The following is a 12,932-nucleotide window of genomic DNA, read 5'->3' on the forward strand; positions in this document are numbered from 1 at the left end:
GTTTTCAATCAACTGGACTGAATATCAGGTGTACAAATCACTTCTCAAATTGAATGTTGAACCCAAACTTGAGGCATAAATCCCCAGTCTCTCTGCTGGAGTTTATTTTACATGTAAATCATCCACCTCCAGTCAGTTCAAAGCCAAACAGCTCCCAGACGGACCCGGGGCTGATTTTCTGGGGCTTGTTTGTCTGTGCTGAGGATGCAGAGGGAGGGAGGAGTGGAAACACTGCAGCCAGTGCGTTGAATCAATTCTGTGTTAAGGGCCGCAGTTGAGGAGGCAATTTTGATTGCTCTGCTGCATTCTGCCAGCTTGGTGGCATATTGCTCCCATTCACTAACCACGGCACACACACACACACACACTCACACACACACACACACACACACACACACACACACACACACACACACACACACACACACACACACACACACGGGCGCGCGTGCACACACACACACACACACACACACACACACTTGCACTCTTTTTCTTTCTCTCTTTTTCTCTCTCTTGCTCACACATACGCAGACAAACACACCCCCACACATACACATAGTCACAATAAAACAGCAAGAGTCAGCAGCAATCACCCTTTGTCAGAGTCCATCCTTTAAAAAGTCAGTATTAAAATCTTGTTGTGAATGTTAATGGCATCCTTTGTGCGCCCCGAGCTAACTGCGCCACAGGATGTCCGCTTGAGAGGAAAAACAGTGAACAGAACACAGAGCCAAAGCACAGGAATGATTTATTTTTTTCTGTCGACATTTTGGTTGGAGAGGCAGTCAGCGGCATGGCACTGCCTGGATATGTAGACTGCCCCGAGGCCAAGTGTGTACTTGGTATGCATCATTCGGCACAGTGAGAATCTAAAATGGCTTATTACATGGCAGGGTAAGCCACCTGTTTCCAGGTGCACAAATGCATTCAAATTGCCTCGACGTGCACATTTCCCCAGTGTGTTCAACACGAGGGCAAGTACCAGATTGAAACTTGGGTCTCACACCTGCCTCATGTCTAGCACTGAGCGTGTGCTTGTATTAATGGTGGGGAAGGGTTTGAACAAATGTCCGCATTTATATTTAGACTTGACCTGAGTTGTGAGTATTTTGGAAAAAAAACCAAAGAAAGTATAGGTTTAGTTAGAGTCATGGCAAGGTGGGTTGAACAGTGCGGAAACCTGGATTAATTTCACTGACTGTCCACCTTCCTTTGAGAAGCTTGCCTCAAATGATAGACTAAGTGTCTGTAGATGATGGCTCAGGGGTAATTTGTCTGAAAATGAGAAGTGCAAACTGCACAACTCCGAAGAGGATATGAGAGCAGAAGAGCAGTCATTTTCTCTCTTTCTCTCTATCTCATCTCTCTCTCTCTATCTCTCTCTCTCTCTTTCTATCTTGCTATCTTTCTATCTCTCCCTCCTCTCTGTATGTCTGTCTGTCTGTCTGTCTCAGCTCTTTCAAAAATGACTGTCTCAAACCTGCTGTGCTATCTGAGCTGCGGAGGCCCCTCCGGGTAGCTGCAGTTGGAACACACACACGCAAGCCAATTTTGGTTTAGGTGTGACTGAAAAGCCTAAAAAGTGAACATTGTGAAACTAGCGATAGCACACATAGTCACATTTTTTTGTAATTATTTATATCCATTTCCTTCTATGCCTTTAACAATACTTTAGCCATACACTTTTCATCCATTCCCTCATTCTGAAATTAGACAGACATATTACACTTATTACAGTAAGACATAGAGGGAATGTTGCCTATCATTCTGACACAGAAAAGAAGAACTCTTGACCTCTTGAAAAGAAGAACTCTTGATAAAAACACACCAACTCTCAACACCTGGCTGAATTCCAGTTCATATGATGGTAATGCCCGGCCTGTGATGACAGGGGCCAACACAAAGTCAGTTCCCAGTTCAGCTCTATTTGAATGCTATTGGTGCTCTTTTACACCTGACTCCTCTCTTCAACTACCTCCTCACCCTCACTAACCTGGCCCCTCGTTCTCTCATGATGTTTATTTCTCCTTCCTCTCTACGCGGGATAGCCTGAAGCCACCACCTGATTCCACCCAGGCTCTGCTCAACATTCCCTCCTTGTCGTATAGCGGTAGCTTAAGACTGTTGCCATTGGCTTAATCCTTAAGGGATTTGTGTAGAGTGTCAATAAAGCTCCTTTTTAGCGATTCCTCATCTTGAAACTGAAAATGAAGTACAAGCAGAAGGCCATGTGGAAAGTGTCCAGTAATGAAGAAGGCTGTGATTGCTTGTGGCTTATTGGTTACAGTGTGAAACCTGCTGTGAAACATTTGGGAATATCCCTGGGAGGGCTTTTAGCAGAATAAACTCTCAACATGAAATGGTTGTCTGGAAATGAGCATTATCAAGAGGCTCTCCATTTAATTTGTGACCTTTTGATGAGAGTTTTATTTTCCCCATGTGACCAGCTCTATGGCTCACTTGACCATCTGTATGTTATGGTGATACAGAATTGACATCTTCTTCAGTGCCGCTAAGCTTTGGCAGGAGAGCTCTTTGCGGCGAGAGTGACGATTAGGCCATAATTGCAGGCTCTGTGAATTACCTGACACGAATGCAGGCCTGACAATGGACAAACTGAAATGGCAGAAAGTTGGCTTTAGAGACCAGGACATGAAATGTTAATATATTCGTACTACCCACAGACACGCATGCTGTGCATTTTAGTCAGGTCCTCATAACTCAAGGTAGACTATTAGAGGATCTAATAAGTGCAGAATAAATGTGTCACAGCCAGGACTTATTTTTGCAAAGCGTAGTTCTTTATTTTATTCTTCCACTATCAAAGAGCCTGATAAGTCCTATTCAATTAACAAGAAGCATAATTATTTGAACATTGGACAAATACATGCTTTTGAAGTAATTATACAACTGAGCTTCAAAGATATCAACCAGGGCATGATTTTGCCATGGAAGCCTTATTTCCATTGGGATGGAAAAAAAACGCATCCAGATAATAACTCACAACTGTTTAGCCCTGTAAAATTAGCATATGGTAGCATGGCACTTAAGGGGCAGTTACAGAACAGGAGGGCAGATTAATTGGGCAGCCATTTAAAATATGCCTCGTGTGTCTCTCTCCCAGAATGCACCTCAGAGGGGTGGTAAGCTGGCGATAACTCTTGAGGGGTTTATGAGCACGGAGTGAAATGGAGGTTGTAAATGCGTGGCCTGTGTAACTCAATGAGGCGTTTGGGGTGTGGGAAGCATAGAGACTAAAGGGCACACAAAGTCGCCTGACAAAGCCAGGTGGGGAAGTGTCACCTTTACTATGGACAGTTTGTCAAGATTCCTGTGGAGCACCACGCCACTGTGGGAGGATGCCTTGTGGGTAATCATGACAGTGGGAGCAGGACATTATTCTGCCTCTACGGTGCCTTCTGAGGGCCAAAAAACTTGCCACAGTACATCTTTGACAGTAATGCAGGCTAATGCTCTCCCCATGGCCAGGATGTCCCCAGGCCACAGTCCTCCCCTGAAAGCTGCTGAATGTTGCTCTGCTGGCGTCAGCGCTGCTGCAAGTCACCACTTTAAAAGTTTGTGCCCAACTTGGGCTGACACTGTCTCTTGGTCACCCATCCGCGCTCTTCCTGGCTGTACAACCTCCACCTACTGTAATGTGCTGAGAAGAGGTCTACGTGGAGAAGAATTCTGGATGAGCTGACTACTGCAAACACTTCATGAGCACAACCACATAGGGGAAAAATTTTTTATTATTAACAAACATGTTTTCACCTAAAACACATTTCGCACACATACCATCAGTGAGAGAAAGAGAGATCAGTTGTATGTATCTTATTTGTTTTCCAGTGTTAAGATGAGAGAATGTTGTTTGTTGAAATGTAGACCTATGTCATCATAAATGTAACATGACATGTTGTGACAGAAGATTCCACTAGACATGTATAAGACCTAGTGAACATTTTTCCTTGAGTTATCGGCTGCAGAGAAATACTTTCACCTTCATTCTTCACTGAAAGTCAACTGCATTTAAAGTATACATTTTCAAATCTACAATGGATATTAATGTCATGCTCTTATTGTAAGCATGTAGTATCAAATGTCAGTCACACATAAACACTATCTGCGATCCTTTCTAAACCTACAGTATCACAACACAGACATACATTGTGCTTTTCAATTAATTCAATTATTTAGATAGTGCCTAAGGCTTGTTAATGTAAAGTAGGGTAATTATAATAACTGCACCAATAATGATAGCAGCTGACTGGTGATACACATTGATGAGGTAACTGGTAATATCAGATTCTAATGAATTCTATACAGTCAGTGACTGAAATAATTTTAAATAGTATTTCACATAAGAACCCTTCAAAGCATTGAGTGGCTCTTACACCGAGATCATGCAGCTAATTTGTAGTGCAGAGCAATTAATAGGGTAAGAGCCTGGGCTTCATCTTTGGTTTGGAATGGGTTGTGTGTGACAGGCTGGGTATCTGCCAGCCCACTGCAGATTTGTCTCCATTTGTCCACCAGGGTCCCCGGAGGATCCTAACGGTTGTATTAGAGAGCACGGCTAAATAGAGATGACTGCAAGATGACTGCACTCAGCTGGGGAGAGGACTATCAGGCAGAGATACCGGGGGGAGTACGGGAGATGTGGGTGGGGATGGGGATGGTCGCTAGCTGAGTGGGGTGGGTGGGGGTGGGGGGGCACCTGAATTGAGAATAATGAGTCCAGAATGGAGCTGAGACATCTCTTTCATCTTCAGCTAGGATACAACTGCTCTTTCATCATCATCATCTCCAAACCCAGGGAAAGCTTACACACCATAGACAGGTTCTGCAGCAGAGAAGAAAGGGCACTTTTCTCCCTCCCCCAGCGCTTGAAGGATGCACCACGAAAATATTTCTTTTTGAATTTCATTTCGGGGCTGTAAGTGTGCTTCTCGTACTATTATTTTCCCCTCCTTCTCCTTGAGATATGAACCACCTCGCTGCCGCGACTTACTGTGCACTACCTCTGCTGCGGAAGATATTTATTGTGAAACACAGGCCATTGCTCATGCCTCGGAATTCATAAATGCATTAACAGTGAAAAGCAAGGCGGTCGGCGTGATGGATGTTGTCATTAGGATAACCAAGGGCATTTCACCGTGGGGCTGTTAAGAGGCCGTTTTATCTGAATGCAAACAGCCTGGCGAGATGCAGAGGAGTTGACAGGTGGGAGCGCTACTCTGAGAAACACTGGCCCCGCAGGTTGGGCCGACTGAACCAAACAACTGCTGCTGCAGCCACTGAATCACGCATGCGGCCGCTCCCCCCACTACGTGTGCGAGTGTGAGAGAGTGTCTGGAGCGCAGTTAGAGGCTGGGAGATTAAATGAAATGGTGCGGAAGCAGAATATCAGACACACTGTGTGGGTCTCGTCCGCCACACTATAACGCATATGGAGTACATCCCAGTGGCGGGAACCGACCAAACCCCAGTGAGGGGGTGGGTTTCGAAGAGGGGTGTGACGAGATGAGGGATTTGACATGTTAGACATGCATGCCATCCAATTAGATCTCCCCTTGCTTGTCTCACCTGCCAATTAACAGCTTGTTCCTGCAGAATTCCCTCCTGGAGGACGCTTCAGTCAGATTCAGAGATGGGCTGTGACAGATACGCTCACAGATGGGTGAACACATGGAAGTCCTCCACAGCAATAATGGTTAATAATAATCGCAGATCCTCTCATCCCTCAAAGTAATGCTTACACTTCACAGGCATCTCTGCTATCTGGAGAGGCCCAAATCTCTCCAGTCCACTCTTTAATCAGTGGCGGCTCTTCTGGGCCTCTGTAAGCATAGCCAGACGTCTACCCCAACACCACTTGAGAAATTCTGTCTGTTTTACAATAATGAGATTATTTAACTCACCCCTGAAGATGTTGCTGCAGAGCAGTTCTCCGCAGTTTTTGCATGTGTGCCCCCCTCCCTCTCATTTCTTTTCGCTAGATCACACATCACCTTTGCGTGGCAGGCTTTTTGCTACACTGATACTCCCGGAAGAGAGAAAAATTGCTGATGTGGACATCCCTTCGTGTGGTTCTTGGCACACTTAATTGCAAAGCTGTCCCTAGCCGTGTGTTTATGTGCAGGTTTTGCCGATATTTGATTTATGTTGGCGTGGCGGAGTGTTATTTTTTTTAATGAGTTTCTCATAAAGTGCCGGCTCCCCAAGGCCCCAGCAGAGGAGCAATCACACTCGCTGCAGGCTTCTCCCTGTGGTGACCTATTTACAACTGCAGCCACTTACTGTTAGATCATTGTTGGTTATAATTTGCAATGTTTGTAAGAACACTGCAAATTCCTCCATTATAGACGAGACAACATCATCTTCTCTGTGTGCTACGGGACAGTAGCCTAGGAGAGGTGCGCTGGCCAAGATTTCAAAATGGATTATGCAGCTACTGCCTGAAGTGTTATGGAATCGGCCAGAATTAATATACACGGTGTACGATGCATTACAGTGAACAATCACAGAACAATCGCACCAACCATGATTGGAAGTGAGCCTCAGTAATATGCTAATGCAGAGCACTGAAGTAACATGAAGATCATGCGTCTGATATGCAATACCTTGAACCAGACAGGCATGTTCCACCATTTGTATTTATTACTGGTGTATTGCGTCTGATACAGAAACAAAAGATGTTACACTGCAAGATCCATTTCCAACTCCTTGAGGGACAGTTGTTAGTGGAATGCCTGGGGCTACAAGCTTTGTATCTGAGAACTTGAAGATTCTCTCTTGCCTAGAGAGGTACAGGAGGTACACATTCTCTTCAGAGAATCACTTTAAAGGAACAGTCAGCTATTTTTAGTTGGGCAAAATAATTCAGTACCTATCAATGATGCCATTTGCCCGAAGGGCTTGAGAACTCAACCTGTGTCTCCAGGTTAGAGTCAAGATTTCTTGAGATGGGGGGGATTAAGAATCTTAAGGATCTTAAGAAATACATACTGTAAAAAGTCAAAGACAAGGTCTGTGAAGCACAACATACACGGGGGGAACATTGTTTATTCATCATCATTACTCATCATTCATCATCATGATCATGCTATAGAGGGTTCTGCAAAAACGACTCATTGTATCTTTAATACATTTTACAGAACCTTATCAACCAGAGCCATTTGCAATGAAAACAGACCTCTGGCCGGAGAGGGTTGTTCATTTATAGCTTCATCAGAGCTGAAAAAAGGTGACAGTGTAAATACCGGTGTAATTCCCGAGAAATTTGAGGATGCACTTTTATTTTGAAAACAGACTTTTTGCAAACTAGTGCATCGCACGTGTGATCTCCAGGCGCCACACGGAGAACAGAAACCTTGCGCGCGGTGTGGGTGGCCCCAGGGGTGCGGAGGAAGGGAGAGATTCTCGACAGTTAACGGCCTTGTCAAGTGATGATTGCACTTCAAGGACTCCCACATCCCCTCAGAAGTCTGTCAGAAGTTCCCCCAATCCCCCCCTCCTCTCCTGATTAGGGCGCTTGTGTTTGCTAAGAGAGTGTATCAAGAGATGGTTGGTGGGAAAGAGTGCGGGAGTAGTCACAGTGCCATAGGCTTCATGTCTGTGTGTGTGAGCGCATTTGTGTGTGTGTGTGTGTGTCTGTGTGTGTCTTTGTGTGTGTGTGTGTGTGTGTGTTTCCTGCATCATTTGTGACAGTTGTTTTTCACACATCGCTGCCTCTTTGTGATGCAGCCATAACTTCACTGGGACTCATGCAGTGTATACTTTTCTCCATGAGGGGCTGCAACAAAGTGGAGGACCAAACAGAACTCGGTGAATGCAGCCGGATGCCTCTGCAGCACACGCCCATTGATCTCTAATGCTTTTAGGGCTTTTACATCTCTACTTTTCATTATGGCAGAGCTATAGCCTCAGTCCCCAGGGACACATTCATCCTGCAGCAACACTGAGGAACTCCAAAGAACACATCTACACTTTACATTACTGCCTATTCCACACCAGACAAGCTAAGATGCACTTCAAGGTAGAAAGATGGAAATGGGATAAAAAAAAAAATGTTGTTCAACCACCTTTTCTGGTAACTGTGGTGGTGTTATTAAAGGACACATGATTTTACTCCGACAGATGCCAGTCATTCTTGTGCATTTCTCACTAGAAGTGAACCACTTACCGCTTAACGTCACATCTGACATTCAAAGACATCCTGTCAAATCATTACTTCTTTCCTGTTCCAGACACAAGGGCAGGGTTATAGGACACTCCCATGAGATTTACTGGACGTGTGTGCAGTGTGAGTTTTAAGTGTTCCTGCTGCTGATATAAATCTGACACATTTGTGTCTTATCAGTGTCTTGATTTTCTGTGTCGACACCTTTCTCAGAGATCTGTGGTATCAAGAAGAGAATACAGTTCATCTTATCTAGGCTTACTGTGTATCAAAGAATATAACCTTGAAGAAACAAACATCGTCATGATCAGCTGGATAGGTCTACTATGCAGTTTGGTTGAATTCCCCATTGATATAAACTGTGGCTTTTAATAAATAACAATATAAAAATGTCTGAAATTGCTCTTAGTACCATCACATGTTTTGGCACTTTGAGCTGTGAGTGGTAATGGGATAAATGGGGTAATTGGGAATTTTCTGCTATCTGAATGTAGTGTGCATGTCTTCCATTGTGCCTTATATACTGTACAAATCTATATGGAATATAAAAAAAATACATTCATATTCAGTTTCTATGGATTCCTGTGAATATTTCACGACCCATTTTCATCTTACAAACACTGTACGGTAATGGTAGCCTGGCTATAATATTGTAGTCTGCTATGTTATATTTGAACCCAAGACCAAACAAAATACACCAGTGAGGTAGAAGTGCTCCACGAGAAACTCCATGCAATGTTTTGTTATTGGTTGAGGGGACATGATAGCCTGGAAATTCACACCCACATCTAAAAAGATTTCAGGTCTGGCTATGAATCATGAAAATATGAAAACGACCCAACTTGAGGGGCGGCACCAAGCATGCATTTGAAAATATCAGTGCTCTTAGAAAATAGAGAACCAGGAGGTATACACTCTTAGAAAAAAGGTGCTATTAACCTGTGTTGTGTTGAACCGGGTCAGGCCTGCACACACCTGACACATGCTGCTGACAATCGAGCTAAAAGCCCAGGCTACTACAGTAGCTTTCATGCCAGCTGCACTCTTGGGGCGTTGGAGAGTGAGGGTTAGCAACATTTTAACCATTTTGAAGGGTCCATCAAAGGAACCTCTAAGGGTTCTTTATAGCCTGCATGGTTCTGTATTGCAGCCCAAGAACCCTTTTTTAAGAGTGAAGGATCATAAGGAGATGTTTGCTATTCCAAAAAGTGTCACATGTTAGAAATCTCTTAGCATCGCTACTCTACCTTTAAGTTTATTTGGCCTTGTGTGCCTTAGGCTACACAACAATAAGAGTTGTGTTACTGCTATAATTACACCCAATTACAGGTGTTTGTATCATGTGGTATTTGAGCAAGGGGAAACATGTTTATAATGAAGCGTGTCACCCCCATTTTCACAGTGGTGTTACACAAGTCAGAGCGCTGAGCGCTGTGGAGGTCTCTGCACCTGCTAATTGGAATGCACGGGGAATCAAAATATGTTATTTATCATTCATTAGAGTGCTTTTGCTCCTGGAACCGCAGGCTGTGTAAAGATAATGATGGAGGTAACTCTGTAAGCTCATTACGCTTCCCGTGCGCAGCTTTCAGTCATGGTTTTTGATGTGGTGCTCACAAGGGACTGTGTGTGATTGCTCTCCTTTGCAGTGCGGTGACCTTGTTAAATATTAGCTTCCATCCTTTGGCGTGTGCTCTCCCGTCACAGATTCAGGCCGTGTCAGCTCAGAGGCTGGGCTAATCACTCAGAAAATAGCAATGTAATGCTGAGTGGAGAATTACAGACATCACCTCTTGGCTTCTCAGCTGCTGTCTCTCAGTTCCAACAGGTGATCTGTGAACATGCCACGTAGACGTGATATGGAAACCAAACACAGACTAATGGATATCAAACAAACAATTAACATGAACTCGGCCACTGCCTGTTGCCGATGGAGACTGCTGTTTGCTTTACTCCAGATATATATACTATGTTTTTACTTCTTTGGACTAAATTGGCCCACTTTCAGTCTTTAATAGTAAACTACAGAAGTACTGTAATTGACCGGTGAAGATACTACCTAGCACACCTTTTAGCTCATTATAGTATATGTTATTAAGTATTATTAAGGTGTAAAAGTAACTTTAGATGCACTGGATGAACTTACAGGTTCTATATCTATTCATGTACAGGTGTAGCCTACTGTTTACTAATAAACTGCATTTGCATTGCTTATATATATATATATATATACTGCATGAAAGTAGGCTATATCCTCGTTAGAGTGTAAGTTTACTGGAAGGGTAATATTAGGTGCTAGTTGATTAAAATGAAATTAAATGAGAATCTGTCATACGGCTTCATAAAGATCTGTCTATGTAGCCTAACTCACAAGTAAATAGACTTTCCCATCACTATATTATATGTATAAGTACCAAGTATAGACTAGATATACTAAACAGTTTTACTTATCAATATAAGCAAAGTATAATTCAAGTAAATGTACTATATCTCTGATTAGTTAAAAATGAGATCAACTACAGGTCCATGTAGCCATTACTGATCATGGATGAATGCAGTGAGTGGCTCATGAAAACCACATGCAGTCTTACCTCAGAAGCCATCAGCAGTACAGTTTGAGATATGTCCCACTCCTACCTGCACACCCCTGTCATCATCATAACATGCGTCATGCCTCAATCTTTCAACATGCTATTAGTGTACACTCTTAAAATGAATGTGTTGTTTGTTAATATATGTTGAAAATAACACAACGTGTGTTGTTTATAACACATCTCTGTGTCCAGATAGGGACAACACAGTGTGTTGTTTCCAACACACTCCTTTTTAAGTGTACCTTTTTCAGATCCAAAGAGAGACATGCACTTTTTTCAGTGGGATAGTGCAGTAGGGCCTACCCGTCCATTGTACGGTATATACACATTCATTTTGAATTCTCTCCAAATTCCCTGCATGCCATGTCATATGTTCTGCAGGCTGACATCAGAGTAGCCTATCAGGAGCCTCATCTTAGCCTGAGCCAAGACAACCATAAATCAGCCAGTTCAGAATACCCTATCTCATCTCCTGCGCTCATAGATAAGTTTTAAGCTGAAAACCCAGAAAGAACAAAGCTCTCCCTTCTCTAGTGTGCATCAAAACGAAGGGGAGTGGAATGGAGTGAATAGACTTTGTAATGCAAATGTCAACCACAGCCTAACTGCCACACTCCCACGTTGTATAGCGTCGTTTCTGTTGCTCCTCACAGGATCCGCAAGGCTCCCAATCCCTATCGCTCGCCGGGCGGGCGTTCGCAGTCTTAAACTAACTCCAGCACTATGGGATACGCATCTGAGATAATGAGCTTTGATAGGCTCGCCTGTCTTTGATGCTGTGCTTGTCTCTCTCCCTCACACACTCATCCATCACCCTAAGTGTGAGCGACGGCTACGAGACGGAGGGAGGTCATTCTGGCTTCTCGTCGTCACTCGGAACGAGCGTTGGCGGTTTTCTCCGCGGGCAGAGAGGGGCTTCTCACCTTTGCAATCTTCAAAGAGGGCAACATAAGCACACCACACGTCTCCGAGACCCAAAAAAAGGAGAACTGACACGTGCGCATTTTGATCAGTGGAGTAGTTTCAATTCATGCAATTAGTTGAGGCTGCCGGTGCTGACAACTTGGGAGAGGAAGATTTAAATCAAATGAATGAATAAAAATAAACAGCTTAACTTAATACCTTATGCAAGATGAGAAATGATTGTGACACCATATAGGCCTAGGCCTAAGTTAAAAACCATTCTCACTGCCTTCTTGAGCCTATTCAACAGACAACAACTCTCCTCTAAGTAAAAACTTATATTGAATGGCATACATTATTATAGCATATAAAAGCAATTCTGTAGTTTTGGTCTTGCTTTTCTTGGGATGGGATCCCCATATGCCTCCATTAATTTTCCATGGCCTCTGAATCATAGCACCACTCACCAGGTAGCTGCTCATAAAGCTGAGTACATTAAGGCCAACCCTGAGGAGACATTCCTCCTGGATATGGTATGGATAGATCTCAATGTTTCTCTGAGCTCTTTTTCAGGTCTGTACCACACTTCCAATCACTGGTTGACTTTCATATTTTATGACAAAGAAAAAAATATGGGTCAATCTGAAATGACAAGAATCGACATGTGACTGCCTGCCATAGGACAGAATGTGGACCTTCACCTGGGGAAATCTGAAATTACATTTTATACATTTTCCAGCTCTTCACTGGAGATGAAGCACTTAAATATGATCTACTTTGAAGTTATCTGCCAGAAACAATCTGATACAATTAATTGTGAATAAAGAAATTATGCCGAGGCTGTGTCAAGATATTGTTATGCATATTGCAAGTTGCAGAGTAATATAACATTGCAGATACCCAAAGGCTCATGTGTGTTGAGTCCAAACAAAATTCAGTGAGAATTCCCACCACCATCACTGCCATATCCAATATAGAGACTGTCTTCAGTGTAAATAGAAAATGTGCCTTGGATGCAATAAAGGCCAAATAAGCATTTATGATGGCCATTTACAATTTTTTTTTTTTGATTGGTTGGTGATATCGACTATCCTTTCACCACAGAGCAATACACATTATGTCATTTCAGGAGAGCTATTCATGCATGACGCTACATGTACAGTTGTTTTAATTAAAATATGCTGAACACTAACCCTGACACATAACTCACGACCCTGAAGTCCAGTGGACCTTCATTATTACAGTCTCAG

Source organism: Sardina pilchardus, chromosome 2 (genome assembly GCF_963854185.1).
Source record: "Sardina pilchardus chromosome 2, fSarPil1.1, whole genome shotgun sequence".
NCBI lineage: Eukaryota > Metazoa > Chordata > Actinopteri > Clupeiformes > Clupeidae > Sardina > Sardina pilchardus.